The 13283-nt window shown below is 41.8% G+C and overlaps 1 protein-coding gene across 1 annotated transcript in view; it reads right to left on the minus strand.

The window, feature by feature from the left end:
• Window positions 1-13283, minus strand: part of FMNL2 (formin like 2) — a 277496-nt gene that overhangs the window by 128126 nt on the left and 136087 nt on the right.

Here is a 13283-nt window from a genome sequence, read left to right on the forward strand (position 1 = left end):
AGGCATTGTGTCTTTCAAAGGCATAATACATCCCGGTGTTGGCAGAAGCATCGCACAGATGGGCTCTTGTTCTCCCAGCCTAGCTATCCTGGAGTGCAGGATTGCACAGGGCCATGTTACTAGTACAGAAAGAACTAGCCTTCCGAATGGAAACAGATTATTCCTGCCCCACGCCCAGCACACATGCACCTTGCACCATCTCCCCAATCCAGCAGGCTGGCAAAGGGGAAAGCCCAGTTTATCCCCATAATGGGAGATTTCAAAAGGCTTGTTTTTAAGGAAGATCTTGAAATGCAATTGAAATGATAATGAAATGGTATTTTATTTGAACAGTAGGACAATATTTGAGTTTTAAAATGTCTCTGCATTCAACCTTAACTAGATAATTTGCACCCTGCAGATACGAGCACTGTACATAGTAATATAGCACCATTCACATAAAGAAAATATAATGAACTAGAAACCATGACTGACAACCTTCAATAAATATTAAGAATGTCTGGAAAAGGGGAAGGGTAGACCAATCTATCATCATCATCTCCTTTGATGGTAAAAAAAAAAAAAAGTCCTTTGATATCTATTTGTTAGGTATTGGTTGAGGTTGATTCACAGAGGTACAGTTACTAAGTACATTTACTCAGTATTCTGCATCAGCACAGGGACTGCAATGGATGCCAGCACCAAAGGGCTTTAAATAATCCAGCAGTGAAGCAGTAAGACAATATGCTGGCAAACAAGTAACAAAACATTCAGCCCGTGAGCTGTACAATTTCACAATTTATGACTTTATCAAACCTTCCATTATACTGAAACAAACCCATCCTTCAGATTCCTCAAAACACCCTCCAGAGTCCACATTCTGCCCTTAGTTACATCTGTGAAGCCCCACTGATATCATTGTAGATGGAGAGCATAACTGAGGGCAGAGTTCAGAAGGCAGGATTGTGTAAATTGCTGTATCTCTGCACACAAGGAAAAGTATCTGACAAAGCAGCTGAGACTGCTAGGTGCAATTTCCTGAATCCTATATGGCAAGCAATATGCTGAAAATTTAAATGAGCCCTAGCAATGGCAGGCTACGGACTAATGGCACAGAGTGTCTTTAATAGCCACATATGAATACAAGCTGGAATGCAATTTCAGTGATCTCTTAAATTGGAGATGAAATGCAATATGTTGGGAAGCAATATTTCTAAAGGATGTAACCTTGAGCATAATGTAACAATTGTACCTACATCTAAATGGGCTCAATGATCCACAGCTAAACTGCTTAAGAAAAGCGGGCATGTAGCTTTCATTTCCATGCACCAAGCCTAAACGAAGGAATTCAGACTCCGATCCCCTTAGAACAAGCATTGTGTAGGCTGTATGATTGGACAGCGCCCAGCGCACAAAGCTGGTACTCAATTAACAACTGTAAGGGCTACATTCAAAATATTAATATCTCATGCTGATGTATTTAGAGAGGACAGCTAGACAAGAGAGCTTAACTTGCAATGGTCTGTGGATCAATGTATCTGACACAGATTTCTTAGGTCCTTTCTGCCTGTCTCATCATTACATGCCTGTCGAAGGAAAGCTGCTTTCACAATTTATAAATATCAGGTGCTGACTGCTTCTTGCCTACCACATCACAGTAACATAACATTACCTTCTGCATCATTTTAAGGACTTTTTCACTTACGTTTTCATAGCCGATTGTATGACTGGCCCTTTTTACAGTAATTACAGTATCTGCTTCACTGTACTGAAATAGTGTTAACTTTGCTAGCCTTGCTGTTCTGTAACTACCTCTTCCAGTCTACCAAACAGCACAATCTACAGTTACCCTGCTTACTAGGTCTCCAGTTTAGCCATCTGTGATACTTGAGGTGTAAGGCTCCCACTTCTTGTCTTCCCCAGTACCAGTAAGACTTTATCAAACTCCTCTACAACCCTGGATACTGAGAGTCAACCAGCACCTTTGCTAAAAGCAGTGAAGCACATGCAGAAAGAGTAACTAATTCCCTTAACTTTTCCATTCAAGTTAAATGTGATTGGAAGTTTCTCTGATTACTGGAAATGCCCCGTCTACCTGACAGACACCCCTGGTTCTGTTTTACCCTTCATGTGATCTAGATAGAACCAGTCATAAAAGTGAAAGAAAAGTCTGCTTGGTTCATCCAACCAGACATTCTATATTTTGTAGATTTACTTACTATCAGTCTCACAAATGACTTACCTAGTCCCATATTGGCTGAGAGAGTCTCCCTCCCTCCCTTGAGAGTCCATTACACTGTTCTGCTATAGCAAACCCTTTTCGGATTCCCTTAACCTGTGGCCATTGCTCCTTATCAAATGGTAGGACGCTTATCTTCCTTCATACTCTTACCCTGATGATCATATCTCCCCATGATTCTACTCTTTTCTCATATATCTTATCCTCCCATTCACATATTTTATTGTCATTCTTGATATTTTCTCTAAGTTCTTTTTAAATATCCTTTCTAAATCCAAATTACATTTCAAGGCTATGTACAGCTGCAGAGTTAGGCAAAGAATCACTACTATATGCAACTATACCATGTCAGGCTGTGATCTGATTAGCTCAAATGAGCTCTTCAGGCCAGACTGATACTTGAATAGGAAACCTACCTGGAAAACCCAGGCACTACAGGAAGTTGCACTGGCAATTCGGCAGACAACACTTTTGCCGCTGAGTGGGAACTCAATCATGGCAATGCCATGGCACGGGGAGAGGAGCTGAGACGCTGTCTTTTGGTGAGTTGCCATTAAAGATTCCCTCTCCCTTTTGGTATTTGTAAGAATCTCAACTCTGATATCTTGGCCAAATTCCTATGTGGTACTGACATTCTCCCCGGTTCCAATCCCCTTGTAATTTCAGTTGGACATGGCATTCTTCACTCTGTGTCCTAAACTGCTGGCTGCTGTTACTGTGTGTTTTCAAACACTTACTACTTTTCACTCTAGACATTATTATACCACACTAGAAGGTAAAACAATTCCTCGAGTCCTTCTCTACAATCAGGACCAAATCTCCCCACCTTCTTCAGATGAAAGTGAGGTGAGGCTGACTAGCAAACTGCTTAAGCAGCAGTATATGATTAGTACATCTCATTTGGTAAAAAGGTTTTAAGCAGCTTTGAGCTCTGTTTGCATGAAAGTCACTGTCGGCTGGTGGGCAGAACCACGAGTGAGGGAAGCTGAATAACACACTCACCAGCACCAGTTTCAATTCCTTTCCATGGACTCTCTCTTATTGATTCAGAAACAAAGGATTCCAAACAAAAACAAGCTGCTCACAGCCACGGGTCCCAACTGCCAGAGGCAGTTCCAGCTTCTTAGCCAACTGGAAAAGGAAAGACAACTCTCCCCTTAATTAACTTGCACCATAGCCATAGCTACCTTTCTATCCCTTCTCCTGATCACCATTATGACGGGCAGGGCAAGGCATGCTTTGGAGCTGTTGTGACACCTTTCTACCTTGATGCAGACTCTATTAAAAGGCAAGTTCTTTACCATTATCTCTTCTGCTTTATATGTGAATCACCATGAAAATAGCATTGGCTTTCTTCACAAATGCCTCAAATTGCACTGCTTGAATGGAGACTGTTACCAACTCTTATTCCAGATAATCTCAGACTCACTGCTTTTCAGATAACCCTCTCTCAGGCTTCTATCTTACTCTCTCCCCCTACGTTTGGGGATTCCATTTGTTATGACAGGTCTACACTACAGAACTAGTCTGGTATAACTATGTTGCTCAGGGGAGTGAAGAATCCACCCCCTTGAGTGACACCACTATCATGACTTAACCTCATGTGGAGACCAGGGGCAGCTCCAGGCACCAGCACACCAAGTGCGTGCCTGGGGCAGCAAGCTGTAGGGGGTGGCCTGCCAATCACCGTGAGGATGGCAGACAGGGAGCCTTCAGCGGCATGCCTGCGAGAGGTCCGCTGGTCCCGCGGCTTCGGCGGCAATTCAGTGGCGGGTACACCAAAGAAGCAGGACCGGCAGACCTTCTGCAGGCAAGAAGCCAAATTTGCGTTACCAGCTGACCTCCCGCAGGCGCATTGCCGAAAGCCACCTGACTGCCATGCTTGGGGCGGCAAAATACATAGAGCCGCCCCTAGTGGAGACATCGCTGTGTCAGCTGGAGAGCTTCTCCCATCAACACAGCCACCACCTCTCAGGGAGCTAGATTAACTACACCGATGGGAAAAGCTCTCCTGTCAGCGTACGAGCGTCTTCACTAAAGTGCTACAATGGCGCAGCTGCACCAATAAAGAGCTGTACATGAAGACAAGCCTTTAAATCAAATCTTACTACAGAGAATGTGGCAGAGCTCTGACCTTGCTCCAGTGGGTCCTGCGCTTCTAGGCGGTTTATGCTAGCCTCAGTGGCTCACTGTGACCCTCCACATAGCCTCTCTCTCTCTCTCTCGAGCCAGGGTTACAGTCTACTGAGCCCTTTTCATCATAGGCCTGCAAAGAGGTTGGTGAGAGAACTTCCACAGTCTCTGTTCAGCCTCCTGTCCTGACAGGGGCCTGATTTCCCCTCCCAGGAGATGTTCCTGTAGTGGCCCTCTACTCCGGGTTCCGGCCCAGGGACCCTAATGGTAGCAGTTGTTGGCAGCCAACCTTTCACTGCCAGAGTTGCTACATTTCCCTGGGCCACTTCCCCACAGCTCTCCTGCTTCTCCCTTCTTCATCTTTACCTTAGGGCTCCTTCAACAATGGTCTGAGGGTGTCTTTAGTAACCAGTCCTTCAGCCGCACTTCCTCACCTCTGGCTCCCTGGCTCTCTTTTTTGTCTGACTGGAGTAGCCCTTTTTATAGTATCAGCCGGGTCTTTAATTAGAGTCAGGTGGTCACATTAACTGAATGCTCACCTGCTCTTTGCAGTTAATGTCAGGTGTTCTCACTAGCCTGGAGCAGCCCCTGCTCTGGTCAGTCAGGGAACAGAAAACTGTTAATCCAGTGGCCAGTATATCTGCCTTCTGCTATTCTGCTGTACCCAGCTGGCCTGGGTCTATCACAAGAACTAAACTCGTTTTTCCTGCTCCCTCTGAAGTTTGGTTCTGCTCTCCTGCTCTTTGAGTTAAGTGTCATCAGCAAATTTTGACCCTGATTGATTTATCCCTCTCTCTAGATTATTATTTAATACATTCATTAACAATCATCCAAATGCTGCCCTCAGCAGCACCCTAACTCATACTGTTCTGCACTTGGAAGTCTTTCCATAAATAACTGATCCCGATTTCCTGTTAGACAACCAATTTCTAATACACGTTATGGCATTTTTATCTAATTGGCAGTAAATCAGTTCATATAGTGCCACCCAATACACTTATAAAGGAAATCTCTTCCTGAAATCCAAATGCACTATATCCATTGCGTATCTTTTATGTACTAAATCAGTAACTACAGCAAAGAAGGGCAGTAAATTGGATTGGCATGACCCTATAGCTTGCAGTAATTGTGACTGTATTCATAATTAACTTGAATGAAGAGTTGGTATTTCAGGCCCTTTTTCTGTTCCTTATGGTTAAGTGGAATGAGTCACAAGTCTCCTGGTCATTTTCTCTTTCTCTAATGACCATGAATTTCATAAACATCAACATCACTTTTCAGCTCAGTCTTATTTCACTTTCCATCTTTATCCCCAAATTAAAATCTATGATCTCATCATTATTGCATCAATAACTATCCTATTCATGGTAAAATCTAAACTACACCTGACTCTTAACACCGGTGTGCTTGCCTTCTCTGTTACAGTCATCTCCTCTCATACAATCATTTCACAAGATGGCGATACAGTCTCTGGGTCTGATTTTCCCCCATCCTATACTGTGTTTAACCATAAACACCAGCCCAAAGTGGGTATGCAATACTACTAAATCAGACTGGTGGTGTTTTACACTTACTTTACACTCCTTTTGCGCAGCTGTAAGTTACTACACAGGCAGCAGTGCAATGGAGAATCAGGTCCTGATAGCATCTAACAGCAGCTGTTTTTTACTTTCATCTATCAACATGATGATATCTTGCCTTTACAGAGTGACATGAAATAGAAAGCTTCCTGGAAATCACCTGCTGCTATGCAGAGGAGAGCATAGGCCTGCTTTATAGTCAAAGTACTTGGATTACCTTTGGAATGATATATCATCAGCTCATCTGACTGTATTTGATCATTCCGCTTTACCATGCACTTTCTTATTCATCAAGGAAGACTAGAGGTACTCATTCACTGACTGAAACTGTAAAACTGAATACCATTAATTGAGCGTCTGCTCCTCTGAAGGATCAGTGTGTGCTTTCTCCATTCTTTTTCTCCAAAAGGTTCATGGCAGTATAAAGTTCATCCTTTCTCTAAGATCATATTTTCAAGTCATATATATACAAAAGTGTTTTTAGAATCAATAAAAAGGCAAACCACAATATTTTTTTCTGCACATCTGAAAAAGCAATGTGAAATTTGTATACCCTATACCTTGAGATGGTGGATGAAATTTCTGATTCCTCAAATATATCTACAAACAGAACTCTGGAACATTACACTTACAAATAGCTGCAACTGGATCCCATGCTGCACAGAGCTGATTTCAAGGTCTTACCTGCCAATCATATTTTGGCTCCCAAAACACAAATTCTCTTTTTCCCCATAAATTCCAAAATTATTCATGTCTACTGCTAAGTGCCAAATAATGTAGGTAAGGTTTCTATTTCATTTACTCTAGATTCACAGTATAAAAACCAGAACTTATCTTAATTAAATCAGCAGATGGAAAACTGAGCGCAAATATTAGGAAATCTACTGAGTATGGAACTGCTGAAGAGTTAAAAATAGAACCAATAGCACATCATAGAAATATGCATTATTTAGCCTACGAAACAAACGTCAATTATATCCAAATTGTCACTGCAACGTGAGTCCAGATGATTTGGTAACAGCACTGCATACCAAGAGTTGTCATGATTTAGTCTCATTCCAGTCAAGTATATTTCATACAGTCCAGCTTTCACTTGACTATTCCACAATGGTTTCATGTTTCAACGTGACAGTGGTTAAACCAGCAACATTCAAAAGGAACAAAAGGATACAGTGCCTGACTAGCTTTGTCTCAACTTTGTATCTGTGTGGCTCTATTCCAGCTTTCACACCAGAACCCAGGGCACTGTATGCTGAACAGCAGGCTCCAGAGGTATTTTGACTGCCCAGGTCACAATGTCACTACCAGCCATGATCAGAGGCAATGTCGCCCCTTGAAAGGACATTACATGTGCTCTGCTTGCACTTGATCTCCTCTGCTGGCTGGTATCCATGGTCCCACCCCAACTTGCCACTTTTGTCATGCTAGACTGTTGTTCCTAGGGCTGTTGGAACTACACCACCTCTGTCCCTGCAAGCTTGCAGTGCCAGGACCAAGACTGAGCACAGATGTTCAGATGCTACAATGATGAGTTCAATATAACTGCTGAGACAGACGGACTGACTGTCCCTTGTGCATCTGTGCAAGACAGAGGGAGTATTTCTTGTTCTTTCTTTGCTTCTGATCCTCCTGCACAGGCGCAGAGTTATCCACAATATATCCTTGAACTGAGAACACTAAGAATAAACACACTTCCTGAATACCTTTCATTGTTCCACAATCTTGTGGCTGCATTCAAAGGGATTACTTTATGGCGTTGCATAAAAGACCAGATGGCACCCTGGACCGGTAAAGCCCTGTAGTCCTTGTTTTCAGAATCGTGGTTCAAGGCCAGGCTGAGATGTTCATTCTTTGTTCTTTACCAAGGCACTGTTAGCAGCTGTGGCAAGTGACAAAGGCTAATTTTGTGATGTGCACAAGGATATAAAAGTGACCTTCCTTCAGTCATGTTGTGATCCACATTAGTGTCCAGCTCCTTTCCTGACCTACAAAAAAAGCTGCTGCAAAACAGGAATTGCTTTTTCTCACTCCTTCAAGAGCAAAACAGTATGTTAACATTAATACAACATGAGCCACTGAGAGACAACAGGAAATAACTACAGTTAAGAACAAAAAACAAGCTATTTTCCAGCAACAGAGCACACCTAAATGTTGTCTGCAGATTTCTAGGAAACAGGCTCTAGGAGTGTATCCTTCAACTGTGTGCTCTGTACTCTGCTGTGCTTTCTCTTCACATCCATTCCCTGCACTCCTAAACTAGCTAAACCTGGATGGCAGGCCAGGGGGACATGACCTCAGCTGGCTGAACTTACTACACCCACTCAATGTGTTCTGGATGTCAGCACTTTCTGTTTTCTACAAAGCTGTGTTATCCTTCTCCGGGAAGGCTATAAGCATCTGGAAGAAGGCCAAAATACTAGAGTAGCCATCAAATCTCAGCATTTTAAAGTCCACCCACTCAGAAAGAGTAAAGCTCACCAAAACTAATGTAAACAGAGCTTCATTGCTAAGGACCAAACTCCTCTGTAACATGAGGTAACACAAGGAGATTCATTTAGTTCTCCAGTTTAAAACAAAATAAAGTTTATCTGTAGATTGACTGAACTGATTCAGCTTTTTACATCCTTTTGTCCTCCAAGAGTTTTCATAAAAATTCAGTTACAAGTGTAAATCACCCACAGTTCACGCTGGAAGACAGTCACAACCCCAAAGCCTTTTTAGAGGAGAGGGGTATCTAAGGCCAACCCTGCCATTTTAGTTCAGGGTTGGATCCCTAAAGAGCCTATTTTCCATTTCCACTTATGGGACTGAAATCTCTCAAGAACAGCTCCCAAGATTTCAGTACAACTCCATCTGAATTCTAGTGCTGATTCAGCTTTGAATCTGAATTTTCTGCATCCCAAAGGCAGCCTTCTCAGCCCAACTGCATTCAGTGCTAACATGAAGGTCCCTGCCAAGTATTTTTCAACATTCCAAATATCTGATTTTACAAACTGTTGTTTAGAAAAATTCTTTGGAAACCTGAAATTGAAATCTGTTTCCTCACCATTATTTCCTCTTCTTCTCACATGCATGCTGAGTGTCATATCTTTCCACTAATGGGAAGTTCTACTGAAAAAAATTAAGACACAATATGCCTCTGATTTAGTCTGGGAGGATAATTCTCATTGCTAGATACCTGCCATTCTTTAGCAAAAGCATGTGTGTATGAACAGCATGGAATTATACAGGTAAAAAACAATAGGTCAGTTTTGGGCTTTGACAGTGTCTCTTTAAACTTGGTAAAAATAAATCCCTATTCAAGTTATGATACATGCAAACTACATCATCACCTAGATCCTCATTGACTGGCTATTCAAAAATTTAAATTTTTACTCTCATTTTCCATTATAAACAATACAGCCAACATGACATCAATATTAAATAGTAATAAATTCACCAGTTAAAACGGATCGAGTTGATATTAGTAGTTAAGGAGTTCTATTGTGTATCATATAACATCATAATATATTGTGCTATCAGTTGCTCAGATTGCAGTTTAAAAATATCTATCTCTTTTTGAGGAAAAAAATGGATTTTCAATTATTCTCTGCAGCTTGAGAACTGACTGCAAACTTTTTACCAAGAGACTTTGGATGTTAAGTTTCCAAGGCATAGGTGGACTAAATTCTGCCATATCTTCAACCTTTGCAATTTTAGACAGGGCAGGATTTAGCACTTCCGTATCTGGGAATACAAGGAAGGATCACATTGTACCAACTATTTTTAGGGAGAGTTTCTCATTGATTTCTATGGGGAATTCTGCTTTAAAAAGTTATGGGATAATATGGCCCAATGTTTTAGTGCACATTAGTTTCATTATTTAGCCATCTCTTCATCTAGGAAATCTGTTGGCAGCAGTTCAGAGGAACACAACATTAACAAACATGTCAGGTTTACATCATGAGCAAAATCCTCATCTCAGATCCACACAGATTTCAATTCTGATAATTTTGTTCTTCCTACATATATGACATTCCCAAAGGGAGAGCAGACTGTTGTAGTAGGGCTCTTCCAAGGGAATCTAAGAGCAGATTTTTGCCTAGCATATCTCACTATTTAGATTATATTAAGTCTATTTGATCAGCAAAATAGATAGTCAAACATATGTATGACTATACTAAATATATAGTATACACTATATATATAGCTGACAGTCTAATCAGTTCCAGTGTCCATTAATAATGGCTTCATAATAAGAAGTCTTTTACTTTTTGATGGATTTGATGGTTTGCTTGTGTGTCCCCTGGACAAAGAAATCGTCGTTTTAAAGGTGTATTAGACTTCAGCCTCTTAAATATAAAACTGCACAAACATATAAGTGTGATATATAAGCACAGGTTCAGTATTATGCAGAGAAAATGTGCAACAAGGATAATTTTCCGAATCTCACTTCCTTCCTAAACAAATTGGTGTTGCTGTAGACCTGCCAGCTTTCACGCCTAGATGTCAGACTGTCTCCCTGCATGGAGGAGAATTTCACAGAAAGGTTCCTTCTTGCTATCAGCATGGAAGGAATCACTTTTATGTTTCAATGAAAGAAAAAGAGGCCAGGACTGGTAAAGCTCTAAACTCTCCGGAATGCTGGGTCTGTAAAAATGTCTATATTCAGATAATCACTGACTTACTGACATTGAGATGAAGTATCACAGTGGGTTAAAGGACCAAGGAGTCATGGTAACAAATTAAAAGCAGTTGGATGGATTCATTCTAGTTTATATCATAGAACTTCCACACCGTTCAGTAGCATTTTTTCAGTCTTGCTTAAGGGAGGCTCCAGGACTTGAGCAGCATATGTGAAGCTCAAAATTGAGCTGTATCAGCAGCAGAGCTGTTCAAAGGAAGCTTGCAAAAACATGCCTGCACTAGGGTTATCTCAGCTATTAGTCCCTGTTTTTCATAAAAATGAAAAGGCTCAACAAAAATTTAAAACCAAATAAACACAGTAATGAAAAAATATCTAACTAAAAATATAAGTATCTCTTCTAAAGTGCAATAAACTACTGCTCTCATTAGTCATTAAGTTTTATCATTTTGAAAGAAATCTTCTTTAATAAATCACATAATCCCATATCTTTTCCAGGAATTATATTAATATCTAACCAGCAAACACGATAGAGAGGTGTTAATCAATTACTTCTCCTGAAAGGTCCTAATGCATTGCTAGGCCATCTTTAGTAGTTACCCCTAAAATATTAGAGATGGCATTGTAAATCCCCAGGATTAATCCATTTCCCATAGCAGCAGGGCCAGCGCTTGCATTTAGGTGGCTTAGGCAATCGCCTAGGGCGCCAGCATTATTAGGGGGCGGCATTTTGCCAGAGGGGGAGGCAGGCGGCTCAGGTGGAGCTGCCACAGCGGTGCCTGCAGAGGGTCCGCTGGTCCGTGGATCCGGTAGAGCTGCCACAGTCGTGCATGCGGGCGGGCGGCGGGCAGGCGGACGGTCGGCTGCTTGCGCGGCTGCAGTGGACTTCCCGCAGGCATGACTGCGGCAGCTCCCCCGGAGTCACGGGAGCAGCCGATCGTCCGCAGGCAGGACTGTGGAGCCGGGGGGCCAGCACGCGAGGCAGCGAAATGGCCGTGTGCCTAGGGCGCTCAAACCCCTAGCGCCAGTCCTGCATAGCAGATACAAGGGTACAGGAGAAACTGCCATGCTCCAGATACACATGCATCAGGAAAACAAACATTATCCATTATGATTTATCACAAGGGTCGGCAACCTTTCAGAAGTGGTGTGCCGAGTCTTTATTTATTCACTTTAATCTAAGGTTTCGCATGCCAGTAATACATTTTATCATTTTTAGAAGGTCTCTCTCTCTAAGTCTATAATATATAACTAAAGTATTGTTGTATGTGAAGTAAATAAGGCTTTTAAAATGTTTAAGAAGCTTCATTTAAAAATTAAATTAAAATGCAGAGCCCCCCAGACTGGTGGCCAGGACCGGGACAGTGTGAGTGCCACTGAAAATCAGCTCACGTGCCGCCTTTGGCACCCGTACCATAGGTTGCCTACCCCTGATTTATCATCACCCTGGGGCAACATTTGACTGAGATCCTTCCTAGCCCTCATGATCCCAAATTTATCCTGGATCAAATTACCTAAATCCAGGACCTTGGTCCAGTAGTCCTTATTCAGGCAAACTGCAATTGCATTCAGTGATAGTTGTGCTAAGAACTGGAAGACTGAACTCCAGAATGGCTGTCACTCTGTCTTATGATAGCACAGTACACTGCAAGAGTGTTAGGATGGCACAACATAGAAATTCATACCCAGTAACTTTTGAAGTACACACAATCAACACTCTTTTCTTCCACAGAAATATGAACAATGTTCCAATTCAAATGAACTTGAACCCTGGAGTACATTCAAAACAGATTTCAGAGTGGTAGCCATGTTAATCTGTATCAGCAAAAACAACAAAGAGTCCTTGTGGTACCTTGGAGACTAACAAATTTATTTGAGCATAAGCTTTCATGGGTTAAAACCCACTTCATCAGATGCATGCAGTGGAAACTACAGTAGGGAGGTATAAATACACAGCATATGAAAAGATGGGAGTTGCCTTACCAAGTAAGGGGTCAGCGCTAATGAACCAATTCAATTAAGGCGGAAGTGGGCTATTCGCAACAGTTGACAAGAAGGAAGGAAAAATCACCTTCGTAGTTCTAATGACTTCAATATAATCAAGGTGGCCCATTTCAAGGGAGGGATAGCTCAATGGTTTGAGCACTGGCCTGCTAAACCTAGGGTTGTGAGTTCAATCCTTGAGGGGGCCACTTAGGGATCTGGGGCAAAATCAGTACTTGGTCCTGCTAGTGAAGGCAAGGGGCTGGACTTGATGACCCTTCGGGGTCCCTTCCAGTTCTAGGAGATGGGTATATCTCCATTAAAAAAAAAAAAAATACTTGACAAGAAGGTGAGAGTATCAGTAGGGGGAAATTAGTTTTTGTAGTGACCCATCTACTCCCAGTTCAGGCCTAATTTGATAGTGTCCAGTTTGCAAATTAATTCCAGTTCTGCAGTTTCTTGTTGGAATCAGTTTTTGAAGTTATTTTGTTGAAGAATTCCACTTTTAATTCTGTATTTATTAAGATTGAAGTGTTCTCCTACTGGTTTTTGAATGTTATAATTCTTGATGTCCGATTTGTGTCCATTTATTCTTTTCCATAGAGACTGTCTGGTTTGGCAAAGGTACATGTCAGAGGGGCATTGCTTGCACACAATGACAGAATGGCTCTGGGAACACACCATACTTAACCCACACTGGGATAGATATAATTCTCTAACACAGAATATACACTACTTGCAAACA

Source organism: Chelonoidis abingdonii, chromosome 10, assembly GCF_003597395.2.
Source record: "Chelonoidis abingdonii isolate Lonesome George chromosome 10, CheloAbing_2.0, whole genome shotgun sequence".
In the NCBI taxonomy this organism is placed as follows: domain Eukaryota; kingdom Metazoa; phylum Chordata; order Testudines; family Testudinidae; genus Chelonoidis; species Chelonoidis abingdonii.